The sequence below is a fragment of the Hyalella azteca genome, unplaced genomic scaffold (assembly GCF_000764305.2).
Source record: "Hyalella azteca isolate HAZT.00-mixed unplaced genomic scaffold, Hazt_2.0.2 contig7540, whole genome shotgun sequence".
NCBI lineage: Eukaryota > Metazoa > Arthropoda > Malacostraca > Amphipoda > Hyalellidae > Hyalella > Hyalella azteca.
The window spans coordinates 46,301-70,701 of record NW_025937663.1 but is presented as its reverse complement, the minus strand read 5'-3'; the positions used below and the strand labels follow the sequence as shown (position 1 = coordinate 70,701).

Sequence of the window (24,401 nt, the reverse complement as noted above, 5' to 3'; positions counted from 1 at the left end):
CTGCGTGCCCGGTGAGTCGTTGCGCCGAGTTTTGCCGAAAGAAAAGCGATCTTCCTTCATTTTTGTACAAACATTTTCACTATTATTTCCGTCGCAGGTTGATTGTATATCGCTGCTAATATTTTTTTCATATTTCATCAGAGATTACTCTGTTTTTTAATACCAATATTTGCCCCATTTTGGCCATATAGGTTCACCTAATTTTGACGTGCACTAAAATAATATACCAAACCTGGAGAAAATAATAATATTTGAGGTCCCTGGAATTGAGTGCGATGATTGCGCCGTATGGGATCGTCTATAACCATCAGGATTTACTAACCTGATGCTCACAGGCTTCAGTTTTATTGAAATTATGAACTGATAATTATTTAAACTGTTGCGTTCTTAACTGGAATTTCTCTAGCTCATTGTTTACAATTTTATGATATCACATTCCCCCTTATCTCGCTAAGACTATTTTAAATGTCACGAAGAGAGTATTGATACATGTTTTTCACCTTGATACATGTTTTTCTTCGATTGAGATTAAAATCATCAATGCTTGTAACTCTATTTTTGAATTCCATGGTCGCTATAACAGCATCGATGTTGTGATGGTTTCATGATAAGAAAAATAGTCTCGAAATTATTTTATAGCACCATGGGTATATTTATTTAAATATGCTGATATAACTCGTCTGCATACTGATTCAGACTACCCATCGATATTTAAAATACGAAATTTTTGTCTTTATTCTCTTCAAATTTGGCTTTACTAAACTTGCTTTCTAAAAGTCTACGGCCGGCGATCATTGTTCTTGATTCCACTTGTTCATATTTTTTGTGCCAGTTTTAAAACGCTCGCGAATGTCTAACAAATTGTGAATCCACAAATTCGCCTTGATTGCTGTCCGATCGAGTGTTTTTATTGCGAGCTTAGAAACGCGGCTAACAACCATTACCGTGATTGCAGAGGATGAAAAGTCAACTCTCCTTCATATTTATACACGGCGACCGTTTCAGGAGAGCCTCGTAATGAAGGCAACGTGGAGGAGAGTTTGATTTTCGGGCAATTGACTAGACGGCAATGGCAGCTTTCAATTAAATCTATAAAAGACTGGACACTGTAAAATATTCAGCGTATTCGCAACTCGCTATCTCTGTTAATATTAGCAGTGCGACTATATACATATATTCGTCGAAGTCATGAAATCTCTTTCGGTTCTAATCATTAATGTTTTAAATACTTTAGACGGTACTTATACTTAAGGTTAGACGGTACTCAAAATGTTAGGTGAGACTTAGATATTCTTATCAATCCAGCGTACATATAAATGCTGTTGTATGCGATGAAATTCATTCGTGCACTGTAGATCCTATAAGGGTTCATTATCATGTGGTGATCGCTTCAAATCGGCATGCACACTGTACGGTCGATAGGTTCACTCAATTTTGTCACACTCAACGAGTCACACACATTATAGTCACACTCAATGAGTCGCACACATTATAGTCACACTCAATGAGTCACACACATTATTGTCACACTCAATGAGTCACACACATTATTGTCACACTCAATGAGTCACATTCATTACTGTCACACTCAATGAGTTTTACACATTATTGTCACACTCAATGAATCACGCACATTATTGTCACACTCAATGAGTTTTACACATTATTGTCACACTCAATGAGTTTTACACATTATTGTCACATTCAATGAGTCACACACAATATTGTCACACTCAATGAATCACACACATTATTGTCACACTCAATGAGTCACACACATTATTGTCACACTCAATAAGTCACATTCATTACTACTCTTTATTGACAAATTAATTAATAAAAATATCAGTGCACTAAATAGGGGTAATCTATTATTGACTCACTCCATAATTTGATGCACGTCAGACCAATAATACATGTTCGCCCACATTTGCCCCTTATTTTCTTAAGGCAATAATATTTTCCTGTTGAAATGCTTGCAAACGCATTCACGAGTCGTGAGTCGATCCTTGACCTTGGCAGAGGTCGATGATTGACCTCTCTATGTCAGGCTTATCGTATGGCCGTAGTGATAGCCATAGAAGCAGCTGCTTAGTCGTTACAGACAGGTCGGTACTGAATTGCTAATCAATAATATTCATATATAATTGTATATTATGTGCTATTATATAAATATGCCACAGTGTAAATCATGGTAAATTCAAATATATTGAAGCTTCTCAACTCACACTCTTTATCACTTTTTGTTTTTGTAAAAAAAATCAATAATTGAAATTTTTTTATTTTATACGACGGTTAATTCCAAGATGCTTACGCCCCCTCACTTTATCACGTCTCTCAGTTGGCAAAAACATTTTCAATTATGGAAAATTTGTTTTGTATTTTGTACGACGGTTAATTCCAAGAGGCTTACGCATCTCATCTCACGCTCGGTATCCATGCTACCCACCAGCATGACGGGCAACTGTCCGGCACTGGTCGCTGTAGATAAGCGGAGGCCGTTTAACTAATGGTGGTGTGTGTTCGTGATGATATTCCTGCTGACGAACGAATGTTGTCGTTATTCGTGATGCCATTCATGCTGACGAACGAGTGGGGGTCGGTGTTCGTGTTGCTATTCGTGCTGACGAATGAGTGGTGGTGGGTGCTAATTGATGCCATTCGTGCTGACGAACGAATGGTGGTCGGTGTTCGTGCTGCCACTCGTGCTGACGAACGAATGGTGGTCGATGTTCGCGAGACCTAGTATAGTGTGCCAACCAAATTAACGGAGAAAAATAAACTTCCACTTTTCCGCACTCTCACCCCATTAAAGTGCTCCTTTCATCATAAAATAAAGCAGAAACTAAAAACTTTATTTTTCTGGTAATAATGCCTAATTGATGTTTTTATGACGATATATGATATTCATCTCGAGTGATGCAAGAGTGTAAATTTTTATTTATTTACAGGAAATTAACAGTCGAATTTCCTGTACATGAGTATATACTTATTTGTAAAACTCAAAATTTATTGTCCAACCAGTAAATGGAGTTGGATTATTAAAACTTTACACTCTGCCTATGCAGTTGAACAAATCTAGAAAATGAGACCGGCAAAAATTCAAAAATTTTTGGTTGGCACCCTAGACGCTGATGTTCTGACGAACGAATACGAATGATGGTATTTTGTGCTACCATCCTTGCTCCTGCTTTTTAGCGCATTTTCTCATTTATGGAAAAAATGCACTATTGTGCTCGCCATGTCCGTCTGTCTGTCTGTCCGTCCGTCTGTCCGTGACTTCCGACGAGAAAATGCGCTCTCTGTCACTCACTGCAGTGAGTACTGAGTTATATTTTTTTATTACTGGCGAGAAGTTTATTAGGCATAGTTCTGTAATGGCGGCAACTTCTTCCGATGGAAATCGAGTCTGAACATGTTTCTAATCTAGAATTCATACGCTGCTTAGTTGTATTTTCTAATATATGAAGTCAATGAGTTTTGGTGTTGCTGTTGTGATCAAATGGTATGATACTGCCGAGTATCAGGATGCAAACTATATCTAAATGTGCTGAAAATATGTATAATTGCTCTAATTCTTTTTTTTCCACCCTAATGCTTGCTTAGAGTGTTATAATTAAATTACGATTCAGTCTCAAAATTAAAAAGAATAGCTTTCATACTTAATATCAATTCCTAATTTTCATAATTGCTGTCGCCAAAATACAACCAATCAACATTGTTTTATGGGCTTATCTAAGAATTTCATAGTAATTTAGTGGAAATTCCGAGCAAACAATTTTTCATCCTTTTTACCTGCACTATTATGTTGCGGTCCAGTACGTTACTTTATCTGCCTAATTAAGTGACTTCTTTGGCATCAGACTATGACATTTGCGCCTGCTCTGGCCATAACACTTTTCCCTCGCGAATCTGGATGTTGCCTGCCGTCAGATTACGGTATCTTTTATATATGTTGAAATAATTTTTTTAAAATGTACTTAAAGGTACCGGCATTTTTATTCCGGTGCTCATTACTTGATTGTGACAGGCAGTGAATTCAACACGAATGACGTTTCCTTGACTTGTGACACCGCTCCGCGTATCGAAAATACTTTTAATTAAAATATTTCCCAGCATTCAACTAGTAAAATTTCTTTTGATGTCATCCCTTGCTTTACCTGCCCGCTGAGACGTGTTTTTAATCACTTAAACTCTGTGCCGCCGTGACACAGTTCCAAGAAATTCACAAGAATTTAAAAAAATAAATAAATCCCCCGGGCTTTCTCAGTATTAACGTATTGACCCTCGATTCCAGGAGAGTTTCTATGAGGATGAACTGAGGTGCAAAGCTGATCTTCACGGCTAATTATTTATAAGGAATATAAAATATTTATTATGTATAAAATATTAGTAACTGCTCAGGTACAATTAATTACTGAGAGTACGGTTAATTTATATCATAAATAAAGAATCGCAGTTTGTTTATTTTACATCTACAACAAATTAATGAGATTTAAAGTAGGATTGTGTAAAATTATATTAATTAGTTTATAATTCTATTAAAACATCACAGGTTGTATATTGCCAGATACAGAACTTGTTCGCGCACTAATTTCCATTGAAAATGCATAGCTCTGCTCTCATGCTTGATGCTGTGTCAAGATTCGGTTTGACTTCAGTCGTATGAGAAAACTTATTTCTATCTGTTGTCAGTTTTCCAATGTATAATTGCTTCATCAGCCTTCTTAGGACCATATAAAACTAGATTTAAGCGAATATATGAAAAGATAAATAAATATTTGACATTTTGTTGTAATTCTTGATGTCCTAGAACGTCTGCCTTAGATGTTTATCATGGCATATTGAATGAAGAGACTATAAATATAATGGAATTACCAAACGAAATATACCCGTCCGTTGCCGCATCTCTTCCAGGCAAATGAGGTTGAAACAACATTCATTACAATTTAATTTAGTTGAAACAACTTTTAATCAATGGTTAAATTAATTTTATTTTTACCTTATTAACATTATGAGATGATATTTTAACAATTTTAACCTTATATACATTATGAGATGATTTTTGAGAAAATAGGATACGTTATACATCGGAAACTTCGGCCTCTGTTAGGTATTCATGAGACTCTCATGTTATGGTCCTTGGTGTTTCCCATAACCTCTCATCAAGCACGGGCAAAAAGCTTCAGATATCTACTACAAAACTGAGCGTTAAGAGACTACAATGTTATTTCCGTGTTGAAATTTGCCCTTTTCTCAGTGATTTTCTGGCCTCGCACTAGATTTTTGACAACAAAAATTTTTTTCAGAGTTGAATCCTAGCTTATGTCACTTGACTCCAAATTTTGATGTGGGGAAAATCCCACGACCGAAATCCCAGGTTTTGTTACTCTGATTTAAAATATAATACTGGTAAATTCCCGCGACCTAAATCCAAGCTTTTATTACTCGACTTAAAATTTTGATGCTGGCAAATTCCAAGATTTTTGTGACTGCGCAGCGTTATTTTCACACCTTCTGGACGTGAGGTTGGTGGTATTTTGTCTGACGCGTCACGTTCTCCTGTCTTTTTCATGCCCAGCTCGTGATCATCGTTGGCTTTTCAGTTCTCCTGCCCAAAAAACTTTGGATTGAGGAAGCTTGAGGTCGTCGCTAGGCGGCTCGTTACATATAAAGCTTGGCGGCGGAGAACTCCGGCCGAGTCGACCGGTTTCCGGCCGATACTTCCGCTCACTTATAAAAATGAAAAGGTCATATTGTCCCTAAATTGACACATTTTCTTACTAACAAAATGAGCAGAGAGAATAGCCTAATATTGACACATTTTCTTACTAGCAAAATGAGCAGAGAGAATAGCCCAATATTGAAACATTTTCTTGCCCCCAGAACGATCAAAGAGAAGAGGTGGAGCTGATACGCCTCTTTTCCGGACCAAACTGGGTCCGTGTGATCCACACAGGGCAAAAAGTGCATCAATATCTGGACAATGTCTCACACGTTTCTCTGAGTGGAGGTTTTTGCAAAGTTTTGCAATGTGGAATTGGCTGTCTGGTTCGTAGCAAGCCAATGGCCCGGATTTTGCTTCTGATAATGTTGGCTTTATAACTTTGTCTAGTGTGAAATTAAAGTAATGTAAATTCATATGAATCAGCACAAATTCTTAAAGAAATCGAGTCTTAACATGTCTCTATCTGGAATTCATACGATGTTTAGTCATTTATAGCGCATTTTCTCTTTTATGGAAAAATGCACTATTTTATGGAAAAATCCACTAATTTTTTTTTCATCGGAAATTTTTTGCCCGTTTATCTACGGTTCTTGGTCTAGTTCAATATTTTTTCAAACTTTTCTACTATTTTTCGTCGTGAAACATTTGGTGAATTGTATTTTTTTATTATTTAAGCACTGCTTACAAATTGAGAAATACAGAAGCATTTCTAGTCATCTCACCATACACGCGTTAGCAGGGAAATTATTATGTGTTCTTATAATGTGATGCAGTAATGTTCAGAAATGTATTTGATTATTTTCAAAATTTACAAAAATCTCAGTTGAAAAATTATGGAAAATTAAACGGTGTATTGTGGAGATATTAACCGATCCATAGTTTAATATAGGTATATAGGTGGACGGCAAAGGAACATCTACACGATGCGCAGATGTTTGCTATCTGCCTCATGAAGTAGGGAAGAAAACTTATTATAATATTATTATAATATATCATAAATATATATAACAATTTGACATTCAAGGGTCAGGTTTAGAATATTAATCAAACGGAGGCCATAATGTGGCCTTAAGATATAATTAAGGTATTTTTAGTTAGTGTATAAATAGAATGATCTACTAACTTAAATTATCATGTTTCCGTTGCCTAGAATAATTTCATTATATTTCAGCGCTTTTCTAATAATTTAACAAACTCAAAGCTACCTACAAATATTGCTAAGAAAATTCCCATCCCATAGATGTAATATTTTATTAAATCTATTATGTAATAACATTTTGAAACATGTTAACGTTCACACTTGTGCACTACTCTCCATACAATAGCAGACGTGACCACACAGCGTACAGTAATGGACTCGAGGTTTTCTTTATAGCGGTCGTCGGATTTCTTATCGCTCTGTGAATACGTTAGTCCGTGTCGAGCTGTCAGCACTGATTGCGTCTCGCTCCTGATGACGGATTGAACGCGTGGTCCCGCCGCGTCCGGAATAATGCCTAAGTATAATTGATGAAGCTTTGGTATAAATTAACACTGTACAAAAGTCCATCTTGTCACGATGCTCATTTGATTTAGTGAGGAACTGGAGATGGTGGGAGAATTCTTGACGTGGTTCGTGTTTATGGAGTGAAATCAGGTCATCGTAGTATTGAAACAAATAAATTCATGTTAGTAAAAACAGTTCATGAATGAATTGGATTTATGAAATATTTTGAAATGATTTTAGGGTTATAATTTTTTTGATAATGCTGTTGAAAAAACTAAAAAAAATCAGTGTGCCATAATTTTAAATAATTTCATATGATTATACCTGTAGACTCGGTGGGAACATTTATTTCGTCATTTGGAAATTAATAAATTATGCTTAATTTTTAGAAGCAACGTTTGCAGCAATAAGACAGCGGTGATTTTATTAGACGTTAAGTTCTAAGCATACATTCACGGTGAAAAAAGAACCAGTGTTTTAATAGTTCCGCAATATCGCGTAAATTTTTCAGTAAATTTTAAATTTTAATGAATTATTGATCAAGGGAATTTCTGTTTAGCTTTGTTTACACTGCGCTATGGATAATTGAATGAATTCTTGATTGTAGTTCCCGTCGACATTATTATTCATGCACTCATTAACTCGTGAGATCTGTCGCGAGTCTGTTATTTATAACGAGAATAACGACAGATGTCGTTATTTTCGTTATTTCTGTCGTTATTCTCCTATAGCGAACCCCCGATTAAGAATGAACTTCAAATGGCTTCAACTTTCATTTAAATTACGTTGATGATAATTTTTTATCAATTCTGCAATTACGTCCACGCAGCCAGTAATTTTGCTTCCACGGCTCAATTTTCTCGATCGGCCTCTTAAATTTGAGGGGTGCAATCTGATCAAAGAAATGTTAATCCGACGTTGCTTATACTGACAACAGGTGTTACAATATGTGAATGTGCCCCATCATTTTCAGTTACAAACAGACGATGATAAAAGGCCTTTGTTCTTAATGCCGTCAGCCTACCAAACTCAATAATATTAATTAGAGCCTGTTGTGTTTGTTTTTTTATGTATGTTTATTACAAAGTTTAGGCCTTTCATGAAATTCAATATCCTACATTTGTCAAACCATTGTAATTGTTTATGGGATTGCACTTTCGATTGTGCAATATTTTTTAACACTGGAATTGATTTCCGTGTCACTACGGGACATTCAATTTTAGGATATAACAATCGAGATTGCCTTTACAGGCAATCCCAGGCGTCAATTGCTAGCGCTATTGATTAGGATATAACAATTAAGATTGCCTTTACAGGCAATCCTAGGCGTCAATTGCTAACGCTATTGAGAGATATTTCAATTATTATTTTTTTTAGTAAATTCTTCTACTTTATGGATGTTAAACTCATCAACGGTGACGGTATAAAATGTGCTGAATGCCAAAAGTTAAAAACTCGTCAACGGTGGCGAGTTGGAATGCAGTGAATACCAGAGGTTGATAAAGTCAACAACGGTGAATGGTTGAAATTCAATGATGTCTATAGGTTGTGTTGCAAATGGAGTGGGATTAACCACTCGAACAACATATGTACATCGTTGCTATTTCAAATTTAAATAAAATATAAATATATATCATTGGCGTCTTCAAAGTTTCTGTACCCTTTGATTTGATTCATTGCTTTGAACGAAGCCTATTTCATTTCTTTGCTCATAATTTTTACCCAAAAGATTTGTTCGTTTGTTTCCTGTTCTAGAAAGTTCAATAATAAAAATGGATAAGTAAGCAAGGTATGCTTCTGGTCATGCATGAGTTGCCTACTCCTTTGCGCTCTCGTTATATATAAACCATTATAGATTTTTTGTGAATTTTTGAGTACATTCGCTAAAATAATTTTCTATGTAGAGAATTACTTATACCATTCAGTGAACAATTTTTTAGTTAGAGAATTACTGAGAGCATTCAATGAAATGGTTCTCTAGATAGATAATTGTTGAGAATGTTAAGTAAAATTTTTCTCCATATTTTTCTACATAGAGAATTTTTAGAAATATTTACTGAAATCATTGGGCGCTCACTTTTAAAACTCACTTGCGTCGTCCACATTGATATTCCCACTAGCCCGGCGATCGTGGAAGTTTGCGGCCGTTTTCCCCAATCTCGAGCAGATCTTGCATAACCAACTCTGGCGTTGCAGTCACGGCCAGCGTCTCATAGACCACGTATAGGTGCAAAAACAAACTGAGCACAGTACGGTATAGAAAAATGCTGATGTCAGCAGAAATTCGCGCGCCGTTGTCCCCAGAAGCACTCGAGAAACTGTTCCCTGCTTTCTGACTTCGCCCAAAGAATTTAACTTTGTGAGGTAAAGGCAATGGAGAAACGGAATTGTGCCTCGAAGATGCAAACTTTTTGAGATTATTTTGATTTTTGGCCGTAATTCGTTACATGTTTCGCAAAAAGAATGAACTATGAAGAATGAAGAGGGCAAAAATATATTTTTGATTTTATTTTAATTTTTCAATCCAATTGCATATCATGCCCCGAAAATATTGCAATAATACCACGAGATTCGGTTAGTGACTATTTTCCAGGTTTTGGAATGAGATATCTCTAGCCTTGGTTTGCATTTCACTATCATAGCTCCCGTGGGTATATATTAGAGTATCAACGCACTTCGATTAAAAAATAATGGCGTTAATTTTGCTTCCATTCACATTATATTCATCTTCTGGAATTATTATTTGACTTATACATTCATGCCGCTGACAAGGATACAATAATGTATCTCATATACATTCATGCCGCTGACAATAAAGTATCTCAGAGCTAATTTTCGTCTGATTTTAGAGTTACCCGAGCAAGATACTTTCTTCCGTGTGTCTGGCGCACGAGTTTTTGAAGCTGGTCCATTTTACAGAGAACATCTCAGCGTGATGGAGAGGCGGCAGAAGAAGTATTTTGTTTTCGAGGTTACGGTTCTTATTTTTCTCAAGATGCTTCTTACGTACAATTAGACTGTTTTGTATTATGTAGTATCAAATGAAACCATATGATACCCTGTGTAATATATCATGCATACATTGACATGAAACCATTCATGACATGAAACCATGGTTTCATTGACATGAAACCATTCCCTGTTTTTAATTAATTAATAAAATTAATAAATCCTCTTTGTTGGAATGGTGAGTGTGGGAGGCCTTTAAAATAAATATATATATATATATCATTGAAAAAATACAATGGCTACTTTATAGCCTGAAAATGTGTATACGTATTAGACATAACATCTCTTTCACATATGAACGTCGAGTATTATAATATACAGGATAAATCAAGTTTTGTGCAGATGAAGAGGATTGATAAACAAAATTAAACACTATTTCGACAAATTCATGTATGAATAGATATAGATGATGCCTGTACAAATAAAAACTCTTGTGCAGGAACTGTCTTTTTGACAAAATTTACTCCGGGAAGTAATTGCACTAGTTTTCATTTCGTAGCATTAATGTATTTTAAATCTTGTTTCTTTTCAATTTTAGGAGAATAGGTCTTCTCGTATGCATTAAAAGTTTATGAGGCTCTACTGCAATTTGCTTGTCATCTTTCCATTGCATGTAAATAAGCTTGGAAATCACATTAGCTCTCAGTTCAGTCAGAATGCCGCCTCTTTAGGACGTTCTCGCTCATACATAAACATTGAAATCACACGACACGATGGCCGGAAAATTTTGCCTCATTTTTTTTGCAGGAGCTTTTGATGTGGCTTCGAATTTCTCTGTTCAAAACGTCACTGATTCTAACCGATGTCGGGAGTGACTTGAGTTCCTTTCGTGTCGCTGCAAATATTATTTCGGCACAAATGCATGTGTCGCAGCCGAGTCAAATTCCTGGACTTCTATCACTTGCAGGACTGGAACAACTCCGGGACGACCGTTCCCACTTAGAATTCCTCTTGCTGAAATACTGAAATCCTCGGATTTAAATCCATCTGGTTTTGACCAAATTTTGGACCGGCAAGCAGAGAAAGTATTAGAGGCATATATTTTGATCAAAGTTTTTGAATCATGTGATAAATGTGACTTTATTCGAGCCAAAATAAAACGTGTGCATAGAAACAAAAAGGCTTGCAAATTTCATATGTCTTGTACAAGTTTATAAATGAATTATTGTGTGTTTGACTGCTGGGCTGTTCCATTTTGAAGATCGAACGAGCCAGAGCAATTAGAACGATGACCACCGGCATGGCCATGGCAAACGACCTGCAGCAATCGATGCTACAGCTCCCGGTTACCACCGAGTTGATTGACCACTTCCGAAATCAGAATGTCAGGACTGGAACAACTCCGGGACGACCGTTCCCACTTAGAATTCCTCTTGCTGAAATACTGAAATCCTCGGATTTAAATCCATCTGGTTTTGACCAAATTTTGGACCGGCAGCAGAGAAAGTATTAGAGGCATATATTTTGATCAAAGTTTTTGAATCATGTGATAAATGTGACTTTATTCGAGCCAAAATAAAACGTGTGCATAGAAACAAAAAGGCTTGCAAATTTCATATGTCTTGTACAAGTTTATAAATGAATTATTGTGTGTTTGACTGCTGGGCTGTTCCATTTTGAAGATCGAACGAGCCAGAGCAATTAGAACGATGACCACCGGCATGGCCATGGCAAACGACCTGCAGCAATCGATGCTACAGCTCCCGGTTACCACCGAGTTGATTGACCACTTCCGAAATCAGAATGGGGATGCTGGCTGTCTGTGTGTGACACTGCAGTCAGAGAGATTCTCTATGCAAGTGTAATTGATCGTAAATAACTCTCAAATTTAACGAACATCTATGCTTCTTGCAATCAGTCAGGATGTGGATGCTGGCTGTCTCTGTATGTGACACTGCAGTCAGAGAGATTCTCTATGCAAGTGTATTTGAGCATAAATAACTCTCAAATTTAACGAACATTTATGCTTCTTGCAATCATGCAGGATGTGGATGCTGGCTGTCTGTGTGTGCGACACTGCAGTCAGAGAGATTCTCTATGCAAGTGTAATTGAGCGTAAATAACTCTCAAATTTAACGAACATCTACGCTTCTTGCAATCAGTCAGAATGTGGATGCTGGCTGTCTCTGTGTGCGACACTGCAGTCAGAGAGATTCTCTATGCAAGTGTAATTGAGCGTAAATAACTCTCAAATTTAACGAACTTCTATGCTTCTTGCAATCAGTCAGGATGTGGATGACATTGCTATCTGCAAATGCCTTTGCAGTGTGAAAGGTCGTCACCACAATTTATTTTCGTGGAGATGATTGAGCCAATTTCCCGATTATTTTGCTGACATCAACGATCAATAAATAGCGTTGTGGCTCGAATGTTATGAATGTAAAAACCATATATGTCAGGTATGTGGTTTCTTTTTTGAGGCTAATGTGATGACGGTGTAAATTTTATAGTATTTAGATTTAGATCTGAAAGAATTGCTAATCTGTTATAAAATTTTGAAAGAGAATAAAGTAACACATTATTTAATTAATTAAAAACACATAAAAATAGAGAGACCATCTATTAATTAGTGGCAATCCATTCGAATGGACGCTTTCATTCATCAACAAGTGTTAGATTTAAAAAATCGGACATTAATTTATTTAACCCCAAACAACAGAAATTGCAATACTGCTTTTTGATTGATATTATTTTCATTCTATACAAACAATTGATTGGATTTTGATCATCCATCGCGACTGACACACAGAGTGTCTGCTTTGAACTTGAAACAGTCGCGCCAGCTCCCATGAGACTTGTAGTTGAAAGACGCATACCACCGTTAAAAAAAAAAACATCTTCAGAACGCAGCTTCATATGTCACAAAGGCGCAAAACTTTCCTCGTCATTTAAGCAACTTTTATCACTTATGTATATTAAGTTATTAAGATTTAGTATGACGTTTCAAGTTATTATATATCAATTTTAAACTATTCATTAACTGCGATCGACTGTGTTCGTGCCGTCTTCTCCAAATCATTTTCCAATTTGTCACGACTTGTGTCTGAGATATGGGACATTCCATGTGGACTGACCGCCGTGTATGCGGTTTGTGTGTTAGAAATTTGTTATAGAAACAAGCGTCTGGAGCAGCACGCGTTGACCGAGCAAACATTGCGTGGTTTGCAGGATGTAGGCCTAGTTGCTGCAAGATATTCATGCAAAATTCTCAATCGTTTTATAAAAATTCGAGGCAATGGAGGGGGTTCCAGTTGTCAAGATTGTGCATTTTTTAATTATTTGAGAGGACTTGAAATTATGAATTTAGTAAGAAGTAAACTTCACTTGTTCTTATACATTTTCACATTACCAGTTAGAGAAAAAGGTGACATTTTCTTCAATATAAATATGTGGTCAATTATCGGGGCTCGAATTCCACATGCTGAAATTTTTTCGACTGAGGGATTTGACGCTTATCACTTCAATTTGTGGGCTGATTTTTCAACCCTTTATTTATAAAAAATTATAAAATATGTCGTTTTTTGTGCCGATGTAACGGAAGCACAAGCCCGGTATAAAAGTAATTTTCATTTAAACATCTTGCTCTGAATCCAGCTGACGTAGTAACTGCTCTTTTGCTTAGCGGTGATATTCAACTGGAGATTCTTGCGTGAATATTCAATAATTATTATCAACCATAAATAAAACTGAACCAAAAATTTTCTTAACTAATGCGGTTTGTGTTCAAAATCTGTTTTCGATTTCTGTCGAATTTTCCAAGAGGTATTAAGGGAAAATTTTTCTTTCGTGATTTGCTCAGATCGTAGTTATCGTCCAATATGCGCGACTATGTTTTTTTAAACATTAATTACAGTAGAAGACAGCGAACTTCGACTAATTATTCACGTTAAAGATTAAAATTAAAAATTTGCGCATTGCATATTTATCCATGTAAACATACTGAGCATTTAAGATAGTACTCGTAATTCATGATCGTTAATATTATAACTTTGAATTTTTGCGAGAATTCTGAAAAAGAACATAGGTATTTAGACACTGGCGCTTTTTCAAAGCATCACGAAGGGCTTCGCACGAAATTTATCTTGTATAGCTGTAAATGCAATTCCACTTTATTATTTGATGCAATTAAAGTTTGAAACATCATTCATGTTATTTTTAATCTTCTCCTATTCCAAAATTAATTCCTGCACTCTGCGGCCTTTTAGATCCATTCTCTCACCATCTCCTTGGCACCTTTATTCTGTCTTATTCACTCGTTGATTCGTACGGATCGGAAGCCATATTATAAAAAAGTAAGACTTAAAACTGCAACAGCTAATCACTAACGTCTTTTCAAGCTAGGTTCACCTTGCAATTGTATTCTTGAAATCGCTGTACTAAATTTTTTGCCCGCTACATGTACGTAAGTCAGCTTTGATCGTGCGGATCAGGGCCCATACTTTCAAAAAAGTTAAGAGATCGTAAGTTCATCAGCCAATCATTGACGGCCTTTCAAGCAAAATCCACCAATCACTGTCAAAAAAAAAAAGCGTAAGTATTTACGTTCACTTAGCGAGTTTTGAAAGTAAGGTCCCAGTATGACAACTCTAATCGCTTCACCTCCAGTCACCACTGTATTTCTTCAGCTCATCACTTCAAGGCTACGCCTGTAATTCATATCTTCTCCAACCTCAACTCTTCGCCTAACCTCAAACCACTCCTCAACCACCACTCACCACCACTACCGCAACTCGGTACCACCACTCCTCGGTTCACTGTTAACAAATATTTGAAAAATATAACTCAGTACTCACTGCAGTGAGTGACAGAGAGCGCATTTTCTCGTCGACGAAAACGTGAAGTCACGGACAGACAGACGGACATGACGAGCACAATAGCGCCTTTTTTCCATAAATGAGAAAATGAGCTAAAAATACGGCACAACTCGGGCCTTTGTTACGCGCATCTACGTGTTCGTCGAAGTTATTGTGTTTTATACGTGCACGTAAATACATTTACATTATACGACTAGGTAGGTTACGTTATACGACTCCTCAACGATTATTAACCACGCAAATATTTTGCCAGACTAAGTAAGGTAACCATTTGTTGTAAACAATTTATATAATGAATACGCCTACTGCCATGTACCAGTGTCTAGTAAAGAATTTTTTTTCATGATGTGATTAACCTCTATTAGAGGTGAACCTGCTAGATGTCAACATTATCATTGCCGTTATCGTAAGTAATATTTTCGATATTTTTAACATATATAAAACATTTGTTTGGTAAGCTGGTGCTTCTTATTTCTGTATGTTCTTTATGCTTCTATTATTGAACAAAACAGCAGTTGAAGCTCTCACTATAATTGCCTCTGAAGCCAGGGCTTGGATGTTTTATATTACTTTATTTTCGGCCATTTTCTTTAAAATGCTCTCTTATTCATAGGGAAATCTGCGAAAATAACTAGGATATTATAATGATGTTACATGTTACTTGATGGTTTCGAGTTGGAACTTACAGTATGTGAATGAACTCTAAATTATCTAAAAAATAACTAGGAGTGAACAAATGTTTTTTTTAATTTTAAACTAAGAAATAATCAATTCTTCGTGATTTTATTACATATCTTATCAAAGACTAAAATCTTTCTTCTGCTGCATTCTCAAGTTCTGCTGAAAGAACTATATTAAATAAAATTTTTTTTGTTTTGATGGATTTAGCTTGCAAGAATATAACTTTCAATAATTTATTTCTATCATCCAAGGAATTTATAGCAAGCAAATTGTAGGTATAAAATGCGCCGTGTTAAATGAACAAAACCATTTATTTTTCTTCTGAATCTTTGCACCAAAATGTTTAAAGAATTTCTTGCTAAAATTATATATCGTACTTTTTCTCCATTGTTCGGAATGGAAAAAATATAATATATAATATTTCATTAGAAGCCGTTAGTTTCATAAGTACTGTCTGAGCGTGGGTCTCGCTTGCTGAATGCAGTATATGAGTGTAGCCTGAATTTACAGCCATTATATCTCACCACCTCGACCTCAGCAATGACAAGAAAGCCTTTGATTTTATCTACGATCTAATTCCCAACACCGCTTGGCTACGCTGCACGACTTCTATGTTAACTTTAACGCACCCGCTACGAACATCACAAGAAATACGGCATTTATACGCGAGATTTCGATCCAGACAACGATCACTGATGATACTATGAATCTTGAAATTATTTCATGGACTTGAATGCGGTTACACGCTTAATTATCTCAAAGTAAGTCATGGTGATACAAGTTAAATTATTTCTTAGTGTTGATCATTGTGAAAAAAAAGTCGTTAGCGTCGAAATAAGAGACTCTCTTTGAAGTGAAAAGCGTGGTTTGTTTAAAGCGATAAAATTTTTATTAATAAAAATTGCTCTAAATTCACATGCACCTATAAATATAATAATTCCATGTTTTTTTCAATCTTTAAAAGTTTCTACTGAACGCTTATAGACGAGGACATATAAATAAAAAATCTAAAGTAGCATACACAAAATGTAACACTTTACAAAAATTTCTCATTGAAATTTGTTTTAGGCATTTCGTCAGTTCCTCATGCTGAACATGCAAGGTAATCGTCCGTTTTCATGCTGTCCGCAAATTAGCCGCTTCATCGTAAACGATCTCGCTAGCATTTATTTTTTTAAACTACTTGAAGGCAACAACCGGCGTAAAAGAGGTGTAATTAAATCCGGTTTGTTAATGGCACAACTTAGAATTTATGACGTAATCACCGAAGTCAAAATTAATTGCAAGCTCGGAATCCGTCTCGTGATATTTGGCAGGAATGGTTGTAACTTTTTGAAAATATTTAGCCATTTTTTGAAAATATTAGGCCATCCCAGCGCCAGGTTGCCTTAGGCATGTTACAGCAATGTGCGTGAAAGTCATTCCACCGGCAAGTTTATAATATAAATTTTTAAATAAAAAGTTTGGGCTGAAATATATTTTTGCTGATGTTGCTATGAACGCATTGGCCTTCTGCGGGAGCTTAGGGATCTTCGTTATTTTAATTTGTACTATTTCCATATCTCTCAACAAATTGGCTGAAATTTTCACGTAGGTAAAACTTTCGTCGAATCGCTTACTTTTGTATTAATGGGCTTGTATTTCAAGTCCAGTTTACATGAATAATATTGATTTGTGTACATTAGGTGCGGTTTCAATTTGCTTAATGCTCGTGAATTATGTTGAAGATATCCTGTATGACTCATCGTATTTACGTATTACTCATGAAAAATTTGCAAATAATCTGCAGATTTTCTACTTCTTTATACTAGTTTACATTTAAATTAGTGTGCTAACATTTGTGTTTACTAGTGTACATTTAAGTGAAACTAGTGTATACAATTTAACTGTTTCAGTACTAGTGTGCTGCATTTAAGTCAACTTATTTACTTGGTGCCAGCCACGCCGTCACCTGAAAGAAAACCACTGCAGTGTCAGTTGACAGTTGACAGTCACTGCGGCTTCGGTTGACAATTCACCGTCACTGCGGTGTCGGTTGACAGTTCGGCGTCACCGCGGTGCCGGTCGGCAGTTCACCGTCACCGCGGTTTCTTGACAGAAACCCTCGCTCAAAGATTTCGGACATCATTTGTTGACTGAGTGGCTTGGGCGAGTTTCTTACCAGGGCAAAAAACTGCTCCCTTCATGGTTACGTAGTAATTTGCCGAAATTAATAATATTCATTAAAATCATATTGACTTATGTTACTGTTATAATACACAGTACCTACACACGAAGACGTGAACATCAAATATCGTAATTTAAAATAGTGTTCAATTTTGTCTAAATCAACACTATTGCATTCCATAATTTCGACGCAACTCCAGCTCCGTTCCGGTAGACCGCATCTTGATGTTCGTGTTGTAAGATCTCCGGCATATAAGCCGGCCTTTACCAGCACTGCGTATTCACGCCCATACGTTCCATCACTTCTGAGTACAGGGTTTCGCCACATCGTAATGCGGGACTGCGTTAGACTGGCGCGTTCACAGCGCGAACTAGGGCTTAAATTGCTGATTTGTTCTACTGTAAATTCCAAGCTGTTGAGTACCTAACGCGATTCGTGATTCCCTTGTAAAAACAGAATTTATTGGGGCATAAAAAAGTGATTCATAGGGTTGCTTTATCCAGCTTGCAGCAGTCGAGTTACATCGATTAACTCGAAACGAAATTATTTGACAATTCTTATCCACAAACTAACTTTCAATTCATTTATTATTATATCTTAAAATCAAATTTTGAAAATATTTTTTCCATTCCTTTAAAAATGTATGGATTAGTTAAAATTCTCAAGTCATTTCATGCCGTGTGAACGCAACCTCCCAAATGCCTCAGAAAATTATAGGCTGTCAATCTGAGACGGTCAGCGCACGCCCTTTACGGGCTATGGTTGCAGGGACTCTTGATTGCAGAAAATATTGTAAACTATTCTCCAGGGTAAATCTTCGAATATTAATTTTGTGGAGAAAGAATGTATCAATGGATCCCTAGATACAAACTAGTTCAATTGAAATTAATATATGCATATGAATTTAAATTTATTCACGTTCGCTTGAGCACAGCGCTCTGGCTTGCAGGAAGATTTTCGGTACGCAAGACCCGCTTCAGTGAGAACCAATTCTTGAGAGCTTATTGTAAATTTTGCTCTTCCTCAGAATGCAAATAGTTTCTTATCAGTTTTTTCGATTCATGAAATTAACATATTTATTATTGGCCGGTATATTCCCGTATCTTGGTAACTTACTTTTCATCCGGAAAATAAAGATGTTACGAATGTCGGGGAATCAAATGAGCTTTTTTTTTGCCACCGCGAAGTAATTTTTTGAGTACTAGATGTCAGAAATTTTTTGATAAGTATTTTTTTCAGTATTGCGAAAAGTATTTGTTAAGGATTTCAAATTTTTAATTATATCAGAAATCTGCTTGTAAGTAAATAGTGATTGCAATGGGTAAATAAATTACAAATTCCAAAATCACGAACCCGATTGAAGTTTTCGTAATGCATTTTATTTATCGAATATAATTCGATATTTTTGCACATACGATCCTTTCATTAGATTCTTAATGTTCAAAAGAGTTAAAGGGATGTAAACGATGAGTTTTACTTTATATATTTGATTTTTTTTTTCATATGTCATTACGTTTTTTTTTCATTGCCATTTGAGTGATGAATGACCGACGCCTGTCATACGCAGTGACCAGCTTGTTATGTGACCGTGAGCGTGTATGATGTATAGTGAATTAATATTGTAGTTTTAATAATTAATATTGATGTATACTCTGAAAAATGACGAGAAAGCGGGAAACCTGTATGACAAATTTCATTTCCAATAATTTGCACTCAGAGCGTATCTTTTCAACTTCATTTTTATTTTCTGTTGTTATTATCAGTCACTGTTAATGTGATTGTTTTTCTCAGTTCCTTTCGTTGTTTGAAATTTAATGTATTAACTAAAACTTAAATCTCGACATCAGCCGAGATTTTATTTCCCACGGCCTTGTAGTCCAGATTTAGCAAGTGTTCACTCGCCTTGGCAACAAACGCTTGTTTCATGACGCCAACACACATCACCACATCAGAACTCATTAGGAGTGTTTACGCCACCGAAACACCGTTCAAAACAAAGAGCTCGGCTTATCTGCTCTACAGTCACAGACAGCCTGTGCAGTGCGCAAAAGCTCTATGTGCGTCATTGGTCAAAAAAATATAACTCAGTACTCACTGTAGTGAGTGACAGAGAGCGCATTTTCCCGTCGACGAAAACGTGAAGTCACGGACGGACAAACGGACGGACATGCCGAGCACAATAGCGTCTTTTTTCCATAAATTAGAAAAAGCTCTAAAAATGCTAACGTATGTACTCTCTTGGCAAAAATTATTACGATAGACTCCTGTTCGCACTTGATCATGGTAGTTTTACACACTCGTGTATGAGACAATAGATCCTGAGGTTGCAAGTGGAATTTTTTTTTTCGGTAGGGCTTCAGAAATTGCATAGAACAAAAGTTCCATAAAACATAAAATAAACATTCATGAGCTTTATGTCCATCGCTTGCACTAATTTCATAATATAGCCAAGTGCATTAAATCAACAGAGTTAGACGAGTCAGCGTTAGACGGTTAAACTCTGCATATTTATTCTTTCTTTTATCTAGCTGAACTTATGCTTTTAATGGAAAAAAATTTATTGGCAGGTTAAATTCCGCCCGCTTGATTGCAGCCAGCTAATATTGTTTTTAGTTTAAACTGATTATTCAACTTAAAAATTTTAAGTTTAAACTTAAATATTCAATTACATTCAATAGGCATTAAATGTAAATTGTGCTTTTTGGAATTAAAGAGTTCGCACCAATAACTTCCTTGTAATGATGCACAGATTTTTTCCTATTTTCAATTTCTGAATGTTTCATTATAAAAGTCTGTTTTCTTCTAAATAATTAACTTATAAACAAAAGAATACACTAAATATGGACTTTATTTTACAGCATCTCAAATCTCTCCCGACTAACTAAGGTTTTTGCAAACGATGTAATTTATTTCATATGGAAATATATGTAATTTATTTCCCGGATGAAGCTACTCTAGGCTTCAAAAGAACACCTAAAGAGGCTTTCAAAATTAATGCAGTGTTTTTCATGGCACCCACAAGACGCTCTACGGTGCAAAAAGCGAGCGTTTAAGTCATAAAGTATCGCCAGTCAAGCATTGCTTCCGTTCAACGCCTGCTAGCGGTATCGGTTTTGTGGTAGCACAATTTCGACAAGTTATCGGGATATGATGTTCAGTTGCACAATGAATAAAAAGGGGGCAAGCCATCGGAAATTGAGTGCATTTAGTTTTATAATTAGGAATAAAAAATGGCAGGTAATCGGATTTTGATTGGGTTCAGTTAACATAACATAACATAACATAGTGATGTCGGCGCTGAAGAGTAGGCCTGATGTGGCCTTTCGCTGATTCTTCTACTTTTCGTGACTTGTTCACAGAAGATCTAAAATCATGTCATTTGACAGGATCTTTTCAGGACTGACGATAGTTTGAAATAAAAAATGTGTAACGATCCACGATTTTGCGTGTCATCCTTGCGCAGGGGCCATGCTAATATTCTCTGTATCGTTCCAATTTTAGTATATGTACCGCCGAAGCAGTTGGCAACTAATAGGAGAAAGTTAACGGAAATTGAGTAGGTTCAGTTTTATAGTTGTGGCTAAGAGAGAGATCAGGGCTTGGCTAGGTTCAAAATTTCATTGTGAGTTTTATACATTGAGAGTTGGCTTTTATGTTCAGGTGCAATTAAGCTCGCATATTTCCCTAAGATCAGTTTAAGTGAGAGAGACGTGAGAGATTCGTGGAGAGATTCGTGAAATAGTAAGAAAGAATTGATTAAGATTGTGAACAGAATTAAGGGAAATTTCTTAAGATTGCGTACAGAGTTAAGGGAAACAGTTTAAGTGAGAGAGACGTGAGAGATTCGTGGAGAGATTCGTGAAATAGTAAGAAAGAATTGATAAAGATTGTGAACATAATTAAGGGAAATTGCTTAAGATTGCGTACAGAGTTAAGGGAAACAGTTTAAGTGAGAGAGACGTGAGAGATTCGTGGAGAAAGTCTTAAAATAGTAAGAAAGAATTGATTAAGATTGTGAACAGAATTAAGGGAAATTGCTTAAGATTGCGTACAGAGTTAAGGGAAACAGTTTAAGTGAGAGAGACGTGAGAGATTCGTGGAGAAAGTCTTGAAATAGTAAGAAAGAATTGACTTTTTAAGTTTGTGTACAGAGTTAAGAGAAACAGTTTGAGTGAGAGAGACGTGGAGAAAGTCTTGAAATAGTAAGAAAGAATTGACTTTTTAAGTTTGTGTACAGAGTTAAGAGAAACAATTTGAGTGAGAGAGACGTGGTAGATTCATGGATAAAGTCTTTATAGTAGTAAAATAGAAAGAATAAATTGCCGTAAGTTTGTATAGAAAGTCAAGGGGAATAGTTTCAGTAAGAGAAGGGAATTTCGTGGAGAAAGTCTTTCTTGGAGTGCAATCAGAAGAATGAAGCATAAGTCTCTGTAGCGAGCTCAAGGGAACAGTTAATTTGAGTGACGAAATATACATATACAGAGAAGAGGAAACGAGGTCGTTTTCAAAGTGCAATAGGTGAGTGCATCATATAAGTCTGTGGGAGTGTGGAAAGCAGGGAAAATTGGGATCAAGCTTTTTAGGAAAGTATCCGAGGGAAAAGTGCGGAGGATAAATTTTTGTTGCAGTGCATTTCGGGAAGCCTACAGGAAATATCTGAGTAGAAAAGTCATGATAAAAATGAGTTTGACTGCTGCATTTGGGATATACTAAGTCTAAGTCACCTAGGATAAAATAAGTCTAAACACAGTATGAGAGAGAAAAACGGCTTTTAATCTATGAAAAATACTTTGGGAAACGGCTGCATTAAAAAAATGTGCATTATATGTTTTCAGTGTGGTTCTGTAAGCGCGAAAGTAACTACGTAAAATGCATAAATATGGATAACTTTCACTAGATGAAAGAAAGAGACTGAGGCAGAAGTGAATCATTCATGTATGGTTTCTAGCGGGATTTGCGTCTCATGTAATGGGCATTCATAAAAAGAACACAAACTCGAAGCAGTTTTTCTTCACGCACTTAAGAGTAGATCTGGTTTCTCAGGAAAAAATATTTCTTGCTGGGGAAAAATTCTCGCTCAATTACTACCGAACGAAAAGTTGAGCTGCAAACTTGAGGAAAGGAAAAATCCCAGCCAAAACTGGCCTCAACTTTACCAATTTAAAAACTAGATTTTTTTGTTGTTGGTCTATTGATGCACTTTTTGTTCTTGAACTGTTGTTTTATAATTTGTGCGATGCAAAATTTTGGTTGGTCGCTTTTACGTGCCTTGTATTTTCATCGTATCTGATGAACACATTAACGCCATAAAAACAACCACTAGCGTAACTAAATTAATAAGCAAAAAATTACTTATAATTAAAATTGAAGCGATCTAGAATGAAGAGTATTTCAAATTCAACCTTCACAATGTTAAATAAATAAAATTATTTATGAATGAAATGATACTCATTCGTAAATAATGAAATGAAATTAACTGGCTTAATGAAACGAAATTCACTACAACATTATTAAGCCATTTCCCTACGTCTATTGCATTGTTATCCAGTTTAACGGCTGCTAAATGATCCTAATGTGTTTGATCATTTTACTTTCAATACATTGTCTTGAGAAGCCGTCGAGATTGGTTCCTCGGTTTTGTATTTTATATTCATACATTTATTTATCTGCCTATTTATTCATTGATTTTATCCAGATTTTCTAAGAGTTCTTTAGTTATTGCCTCATTGGCCTTCTGAAGTGCCAGCAGTCCATTCGCTTGCTACTCTATCACAAGGGTGAATTTAATCACAAAAATAGTTGTTCATATCTTTCTTCTTAATATATAAGAAGAAATTAAACAATCAACTTTATTGCAGTGTAGTCTTTCTTCTTGTGCAATCGAAAAAAACTACAATCGTAGCTTTAGTGCCAATTCATGATTCGTAGATAATGTGAAACGAAAACATTAGTTACTCTTGGATATCTATTTTTTACTATTAGAAAATCTTGGATGTCTACTATATTAGTAAGAAATACAGTAATATTATTGTTAGTATAATTATTAGTTATTTAATTGTAACTACCTGCGACTCTCCTTTGCCTTATTAACAATCTAAGTATTTATTTGCAGAGGAATGGATGTTTGATTCAATCGCATATTCAGCGGTCACCCAAAAACCTATTAACATCCCACATATTTCATTGCTGTACTGTATTGTCATTGCTGCTTCTGGTGCACGCATGTCGTGCGCTAAGCTCTGCTAAATTGTCATTCAAGAGAACATAACACAGCCATTGGAGGCATCATTGTTTGCGGCGCGAATAGCAAATACCTTCTAGATGCTTATGAGATCATGCAATAGAATTGTCCTTTCAAATGTCGTTCATGCTGTAGGAACCAAACAGGTTACGAGTTTCTGTCCTTCCTACCACAGTACGAGACTTTTTTTTATCTCTGATATTAATGAAATAAATATGTGGTCAAATGTGAAAACATCCCCTGTACCCATATATGTTTTTCCCGTCTTAAACTAG

At 35.9% G+C, this 24,401-nt stretch overlaps 1 protein-coding gene and 1 non-coding gene across 2 annotated transcripts in view; one reads left to right on the top strand and one right to left on the bottom strand.

Moving 5' to 3' along the window:
* LOC108669470 overlaps positions 1 to 24,401 on the top strand; it is a 114,704-nt gene that overhangs the window by 45,657 nt on the left and 44,646 nt on the right. The gene's annotated exons all lie outside the window — the stretch shown is intronic.
* Positions 21,304 to 21,408, bottom strand: LOC125178158. The gene has a single exon (XR_007156809.1). It is a non-coding gene; the product is annotated as a U6 spliceosomal RNA (small nuclear RNA).